Source organism: Leptonychotes weddellii, chromosome 3 (genome assembly GCF_054177405.1).
Source record: "Leptonychotes weddellii isolate Sample4059 chromosome 3, ASM5417740v2, whole genome shotgun sequence".
Classification (NCBI taxonomy): domain Eukaryota; kingdom Metazoa; phylum Chordata; class Mammalia; order Carnivora; family Phocidae; genus Leptonychotes; species Leptonychotes weddellii.
This window is the reverse complement of record NC_138371.1, coordinates 73,005,572-73,013,769: the sequence shown is the minus strand read 5'-3', so window position 1 is coordinate 73,013,769 and position 8,198 is coordinate 73,005,572. Positions and strand designations below refer to the sequence as shown.

At 38.1% G+C, this 8,198-nt stretch overlaps 1 protein-coding gene across 1 annotated transcript in view; it reads left to right on the top strand.

Moving 5' to 3' along the window:
* Positions 1-7,478, top strand: part of LOC145720554 (uncharacterized) — a 342,661-nt gene extending 335,183 nt beyond the window's left edge. Inside the window, exon 6 of the mRNA XM_081814462.1 lies at positions 4,450-7,478. The gene's annotated coding sequence lies outside the window, so the exon portion shown is untranslated. The remainder of the gene's footprint in view (positions 1-4,449) is intronic.
* The last annotated feature ends 720 nt before the right edge of the window (positions 7,479-8,198 follow it).

The following is an 8,198-nucleotide window of genomic DNA, read 5'->3' as shown; positions in this document are numbered from 1 at the left end:
AAAAAAAAAGAAACACTCTGTATTCTAAATATTTATTACTAAGTAACATCTATCTTGCTACAAGTTTCCTGAAGGCATTATTACATAGAATTCACCCTTCTATTATTAACAGTGAGTCCAGGGACTAGCATTTAAGAGATGCCCCAAAATATTGACTTAATAAAAATTGAAATGTGCTAATAATTTTAAATCTACACATAGAGGAGATCGAATTTCATGTTATTAAATTATAAGGCAGACATGGTCTTTTGGAAACAGACTGACTTAGGTTTTTGTTTTTGTTTTATTTAAGGAGAGAGATTGAGGGGCGCCTGGGTGGTTCAGATGGTTAAGCGCCTGCCTTCGGCTCAGGTCATGATCTCAGGGTCCTGGGATTGAGCCCCGCATCGCAGGGAGCCTGCTTCTCCCTCTCCCGCTCCCTCTGCTCCTGCTTTCTCTCTCTCTGTCAAATAAATAAATAAAATCTTTTAAAAAAGGGAGAGAGATTGAGAGAATGAGTGAGAGAAAGGGCAGAGGGAGGAGCAGACTCCCTGCAAAGCAGGGAGCCTGACTCGGGACATGATCCCAGGACTCTGGGATCATGACCTGAGTTGAAGGCAGACGCTTAACCACCTGCACCACCCATGCACGCAAACTGACTTAGGTTTTAATTTTACATTTTCTGAACATTAGCTTTGTGATTTGAGGGACCTAATTAACCTTTCTGAGTCTGTTTCCTTATCTATAAAAATTTTAAAAATAATACATACTTCATACACTTTATAGTGAAGATTAATAACATACTTTTAAAATCTAACATAATATTTGCCACACTAGTCAATAAATGCTAGTTTCTTTCCTTCCCCTTTCCAAAGGCTTGAATTAAAAAAAAAAAAAGATTTTTTGTTTGTTTAATCCCAAGTCAACCAGAAAATTAAATTAAATAGAAACCCAAACCCCTAATTCTCTAAACATTGTGGTTAATTGCTATTGCTCTGTTCTAATAAACCTCAAAGGCCAAGGGCCTATGTTTGTGCTGACATGGAGTTGGAACTGTTAAGTCCCAGACCAAAGTTCTTTATGATACACAGGAGCATCCTTATCCACTGTCCAGCAAACTTCTCATATTTTCTGTAATCTGGCCCAGATCCCAGAGCTCACAAAGTAGGTAAAATAATTAAGCCTGTGAGAAATTGGTAATATTTCAACTGTATCCATGTAAAAATGACTTTGCACAGCTGGCTTGGTAACTGTGATACACTGGGAAATTTCTTCATCCAACATGTTTCTGAACCCACTTCCACCATAGGGACAGGAAGAGCCAGTCAGAATGGAATGACATTAATCTTGACCATGTGAGAACACCAGGTCGTTCAGAAGTTGGAAATTCTCCACACACAGGCACTTAAAATTACTTTGCTTATGGGTTAGCAGAGGCTGTATTCTGGTCTGTTTCATTTTTAAACAGAGAAACTTTATGTATCCAAGGGATATATGAATTTCCAAGGATTCTCTGACCACGTTGTTTTCTTGATGGGATTGGAAACTTGTGTGAGAACCTCAGACATGTAGGACCCACTTGAAATAGGAGCTCTGGGCTCTGAGCCTTAGTTGGAAAGCTGAATACTTAGGTCATTATACATCCAGGGACTAGTAACTTGGTGAGATTATTTGGAAGTAATGGGCTTTTATTTTAAAGAACAGACTGGCAATGTTTTTGCGAATGAGGGTTATGAACAATCTAGGTAAGCTATAAACTGTCAAAAAAAATTGCTAAGCTAAGATTTAACTAAAGGAAATGAAGACAATAGAAATGGGAAGATGATCAAAAAAGATATATTAACTTGTCATTTCAGCGCAAACATTTTGATCCTGACATTTGGGCCTCATGGCAATTTTGAACCAAGGTTTTTCTTATGGATTAGTTAAGAAGTGAATACAAATGGAATGTGAGCCACTATTATATGGTGCTAGAGAGTGACAGAGGCATGCATGGTCCAAGTGCCAGAAACTTCATTATGCACTGAAAGCTGATTTCTCATAATGCAGGAGAAGTTGGGACTTCAACTTCAAAGACCTTCTTTGTGGAGACTTAGACTATATAAGGGACCTTGCCCCCACATTGTGCATGCTCCACCACAAATGAGAAGAGCGCTTCCAACTTGATTTGTTACTTAATGTAAAAAACAAAAACAAAAACAAAGTGACTTGTTGACCATATAAACTTGTCAGGTATCGCATGTTTTATTTATATACTTTTCTGATGATGATGATTTTTTTCTACAAGGAACTGAGGAGTGCTTCCTATTGAGAAATTTTTATGTTTGTCTTGCCAGTAACTCTTTGAGTTTAAATTTAGTTATAATTAAACATTGGGAAGAAAAGGAGAAAGGATTAAACCAGCCTGAAAACTCTTTGCTGCTTTGCAGCTGACTCTAAGCAAGGTTATACTCTCACTTGATCTCCTAGGTATGGTGTCTCTTGTAACATATGTGCTGTTGGTTTCATTTTATCAAACAGTAGCATCTATCTCTTTCTTTCCACTTTACATCTCTAGCAGCTTTACATTCATAAAATCATAAAACAAAACACTGAGCTGAGGCAAAAGGGGGCTGTTTCTACACATGCCCCTCCCTATACCTCCATCATGGACAGGAAAATTTCTCTTATATTTATTTATTATAAAATTGCAACACATACGCAAAATAAAAAAATATTAGAGAAGTCTTAAAGTGAAAAATTAATATCTCCTCCTTCCACCAACTATAGGCTTAGTCACAAGAGGCAACAATTTTTTCCTTGTTCTAATCTTGTTTTCTATGGTTATATTCACAACATTAAATTACATATGTGAAACTCAGTTTGTTATTTTGTCAATCTTAGGCCTTATCTATTTATTCTCGAATAAAGAAGGATGGAAAACGTAGTCTGATTTCCATCTCTTGTTTTATTCTCCATCTGTTGTTATTTTTTTACCCTGTTCTTCTGGGGCTTAACTTTACAACTGTTAAACAATACACGTAAATGTGTTTCTTGACCCATCAACTCGAGGCAGAACTATTGACCTCACACTGTTTTAGATGACGAAAGAAATGCATGAGTGTCTCCTATTTCTCTTCCTCCATCTTTCCCTCCCAACCTTGGTTGGTTTTACCTTTGATTTTTCATTGCCAAAATTTATTTCATGCATTCTTCTCTGTAACTATAATGAAACTTTCTACTTCAAACTGATTAAAAACCAATAAGTAGTGTTTCAATAATTTGTATTGCAAGAACCAATAGTGTGATTATGCTCATAAAGAAAAAAATATAGTCCCATGTTATTGAGCTCTTCGACCAATTAACAATGTTACATGTTTCAAAGTCAAATGGAGAGTTTCTTGCTCTATACACCATAATTGGTATAAAGTCATGCCAAATCTTATTTAACTTCATATTTGGGCCATACTTTCTTGCATAGCTTTTTATCTTTTTTCACACAGGGTAAGAACAATTTGCCTAAGGTATTACATAGACACTCCATTAACAATTGCACTGATTACAATCCCGTCCTGCTTTCTGGCTTTGGCATCAGGTGGAACTGCTGGGCACCACCAAGAGAAGGTAGCTGCCTCCCCCAGTGTCAATGATGTCTGTGCATCTTCAGGATACAGTCTTCTCTGTTGGGGTTTATTCATCAATATCATCCCATCTACATCCTTTCTTTCTAGGAACTTACCACAAGTTCTAATCGATTGATTGTCTTCTATTAGTCTAGATTGTACAAAGAAAGAAAATCAATAGGATATCTATATCTGTAACTTTGTCTATGTCTATATATTTATATCCCTCTCTGCTCTCTGCTTTCCTTCCTTAGTCTTCTTTCCTTAGTCTCCCTTTCTTTTTCTTTCTTTCTTTCTTTCTTTCTTTCTTTCTTTCTTTCTTTCTTTCTTTCTTTCTTTCTTTCTTTTCTTTCTTTTTCTTTCCTTTCTTTCTCTCTCTCCCTTCCTTCCTTCCTTTCAGAATTGGCTCATGTGACTATAAAGGCTGAGAAGTCCCAAGGTCTGTAGTTGGCAAGCTAGAGATCCAGAACCAATGATGTAAGTTTCAGTTCAAGTCCAAAGGCCTGAGAACCACGAGAGCCAATGGTTTAAGTTCCAGTGCAAGTTCAAAGACAGAAAACCAAAGTCCTGGTTTGGAGATAGACAGAGAGAGTGAATTCTCATTTACTCAGTCTTTTGTTCTATTCAGGTCTTCAACAGATTGGATGAGGGCTACCCATGTTACAGAAGGCAATCTTCTTTACTCAGTCTACCAATTTAAATGTTAATGCCATCCCAAAACACCCTCACTGACATACCCAGAATAATATTTAACAGATACCTGGGTACCTCCTAGCCCAGCAAAGTTGACACATAAAATTAACCATCATAGATCCCTTTCTCATTTTTGGTTCCATTATATATTTAAGATTTATTTATTTATTTGCAGGTGGGGAAGAAGGGGAGTGAACCTCAAGCAGACTCCCTGCTGAGTGTGGAGCCCAAAGCAGGGCTTGGTCTCATGACCCCAAGATCACAACCTGAGCCAAGACCAAGAGTGGGATGCTCAATTCAATGGACTGTGCCACCCAGGTGTCCCAAGTTCCATTATATATTTTATGAAATTTCCTTGGGATTTCAGAAAAGAAATAAGTATAGTCCATGCTTTTTAATGAGAGTCATTGCTTGCTTCCTGGTGCTAGCATGGTAACTAACGTGATTACTTATTCTTCTGGATAATGTCTGCTGGTGTCTCAGCCCACTCTCTCTCAGACCCTTTGTGACCTCCCCTGTATTGAGGGGTTGGATGCCTAGAAACTGCATTCCACAAACTCTCTTGCTGACTGGTTCCTATTAAGTTTTGCCAGTAGGAAGCATTGCAGTGGAATTGCAAGAACAACAATGAAGGGGGACATCTTTCTGCTTATGGTTCCAGCAGGAGTGTGGCCCCAAAATGCAGGTGTCTGGGGGTGACTGTGACCTCCAACAGAGTCAGTGGGTCTGGGAGCAGCAGGAGACAGCAGTGGGGATGACGGATGACCACAGGCCCCAGTGGCGTTGGTGGCAACCTCAGCAGCAATGCATATTTCTGGACTCTTAAGTAGTGGCCCTTTCCCCCCCTTTATTCTTTCACCCAACCAAAATTTTGTAACCAATTTCTTTTTTATTTTTAAGATTTTTTATTTATTTATTTGAGAAAGAGAGAGAGAGAGCACAAATTGGGGGGGAGGGGGGTGGGGCAGAGGCAGAGGGAGAAGCAGACTCTGCACTCAATCCCAGAACCTGAGATCTTGACCTGAGCTGAAGGCAGACATTAAACCAACTGAGACACCCAGGCACCCCATAACCAATTTCTTGTATTAAATTCACCTCTGATTAAAATTTTCAGGGCATTTCTGTTTTCCTGACTGATACATTCACTAACAATAACTTTCTGTCTTTCTTTGAGTTGATGTGAGGTATCTTTAAAACTAAGCATCAGCTCAAAGGAAAAATTAAGATAAGAAATAACCACTAACTTTTATTTAATGCTTGCTGTTTTCTACTCGCAATAACTCTGAAGTGAATATTGTTTTCCCCATTTTATGGATATATTTAGGTATATTTGGATATACTTGGGTATATTTATTTGGCCAAAATCACAGTACATACTCACTTTCAAATCAAATTCTGCTCTTTTGATGTGGGAAAATCTACTGATGTTTGATACAAATCCTAGCAAGTTGAGATGACATATGAATAGCTGGAAGTCCCTTTCATACTTAAATTTCCTTTATTAAGTGAGAAGCAGTCTAATCACTTTATATTCTTACTTTGAAAAGACTGTTGGGCTTTGATTAAAATGGTCAAGAATTCAGTGTAGCTCTTCGATGCAGACAATTCAGGTGGTAGATATGCTGGTTATTCTAATAGTTTTCATTCATTAATATCTTTTAATAGCATGGTTTATATGTTTATGGGTCAGAATACTGGATTAAAAAAAAGAAAACCTTTTCTTAAAGGATTTTCCTCTTTCCATTAAAAGAAATAGCGTTAAGGGAAGGAAAAAGGAGGATCCTCTTACATATCATCACACGATAGTGCCACTGCACGCCACTGAAATTAGGAAGCAAGATTTCACCTGCTTGTAGGTTTCAGATAATAAAGACGAGCCGGAAACCTTGCTCATGTTGAGTTAAGGTGACATTTCCTAACTGAATATCCTCTCACCAACAAAGGAGGAAGAGGATCCGCTTAGGAAAGCTTTATTCATTGGGAAGGTTTTGGAAAAGTCACTCCAAGAAATTACCAACCATATCTTCTAGTTCTCAGCATTTCATGTGACACATTTTATGGACTGCCACCTTCCCTTTGGACTGCAATGTGCCAGCAAAGGTATTCTTAAGTAAAGAGCTCTTACAAATGTGTAAAAGAATAACACATTTTAAACATTTGTAGAGTTATACATGCATTTGTTTCCCTCTCCTTCTAAGAGAAACTGACTTAGGCGCAGGGATGTAATGATCTTTTCATGCATGCCTGGTTGCCTTTGCTCTTTCTCTGCTCCTTGACAATCTTCCCCTCATAGGACAAAGAGAGCCTGAGTTAAGTAATTAGAAATGGACAGTGAACATCTACTGCTAGACTCTAAGAAGAATACTAAGCCCAGGAGTCATTGCTCTTGGGGCTGACCGTGGAGCATCAAGATCTTTCACTTTTCGATATGTACTTCTGAGTAATACTCCACCAGCTACCTCTCTATTTAAAGTTTTAAAATGGTGCCATATGTCATATTGTTTTACTTAGAATGAAAAGGAAAAGTTTTTCTTTTGAGACCAGTCATAAAGCACTGATGATGTGTTTGTATTAGATATATATGAGCAACAACCCCTCACCACTTAAGAAGAGTTGTTCCCTATTGCCCAAACCCCACATTCAAATAGTCATAGGTACCAAAAGCGTCCTGGTACATGCTTTAATGGTTTTCATTTTGGCAAAATAATTTAGCAAGAGAGTAAGTTCAGTGTGACTTTCATTTGGAAGTTTTGATTATCCTTTACAGATTCACAGGAGTATTAGCATTAGTAATGGGAAGAATTCTAAAAGTAAGATTTGTGACTTTGGTAGTATTTGCAAAAAACAATTAAAAAAGGGGGGATGTAGGGCTGTGTAAAGTCATAGGGCATTTGCCAGGTGATTCTTCCTCCTTTTAAATTGAAGTTCAGGGGGCGCCTGGGTGGCTCAGTCGTTAAGCGACTGCCTTCGGCTCGGGTCATGATCCCAGGGTCCTGGGATCGAGCCCCGCATCGGGCTCCCTGTTCGGCGGGAAGCCTGATTCTCCCTCTCCCACTCCCCCTGCTTGTGTTCCCTCTCTTGCTGTCTCTCTCTTTGTCAAATAAATAAATAAATAAAATCTTTAATTAAAAAAAATTAAAAAAAATAAATTGAAATTCAGTATGTGTTTGGATCTATACAATCAATACATTGAGTTTTCTCTAAGATCGGTTTAATGGTTTTGTTTTGTTTTGTTTTTAATGGAAGCTATAATGTGCCAGGCAAAACTCTCATTTGAAAACATAATGTGCTTACCTAATAGCTATGTTTTACAGAATTCTTTCCCAGTTATGCTTAGTGAGACCTCCATGAATTTACTGAAAAGTATTTGAAATTTGAAATTTGAAAAGTATCAAATCCTTGCAAAAAGGTAGTAGGGACAGACAACTGTAAATGGCAGACACCCATACGACAAGTACATGGTAGAATTGGACTGCTCCTGAGCAATCGCACATCACAACACCTTCATTTTGCAAATTGCCTGAGGCCCAGTGGGTGAAATGCCAAGTCAGTGTCACCTAACTTGCTATAGCAGAGCTGCATCTTAAAGCCATATTTCAAAAATAGTGCCTTATTTAGTGTTACTATTTATGAAGGTTTTTAAATTGGCTGGAGGAGAAGTCTTTGAAACCTGAGATGCAGAGTGAGGACTGGATACTAATCACATCATTCATGCTCCTGACTGGGTTAGGTTGCCCACGTGAAAACACAGGTTTCGTTTATGAGGGTTTAAGTTTGTAAACAATATATCTGAATGTCCCTTATAGAAGACAGAGAAGCTCTGAGCATGGCAAACAATTTCCGGACTCAAAATCGAGACACATGTTGTAAAGCATGTGAGTATATTTAATGGTATAATAAGACCATATATCTGAAACCAGAACC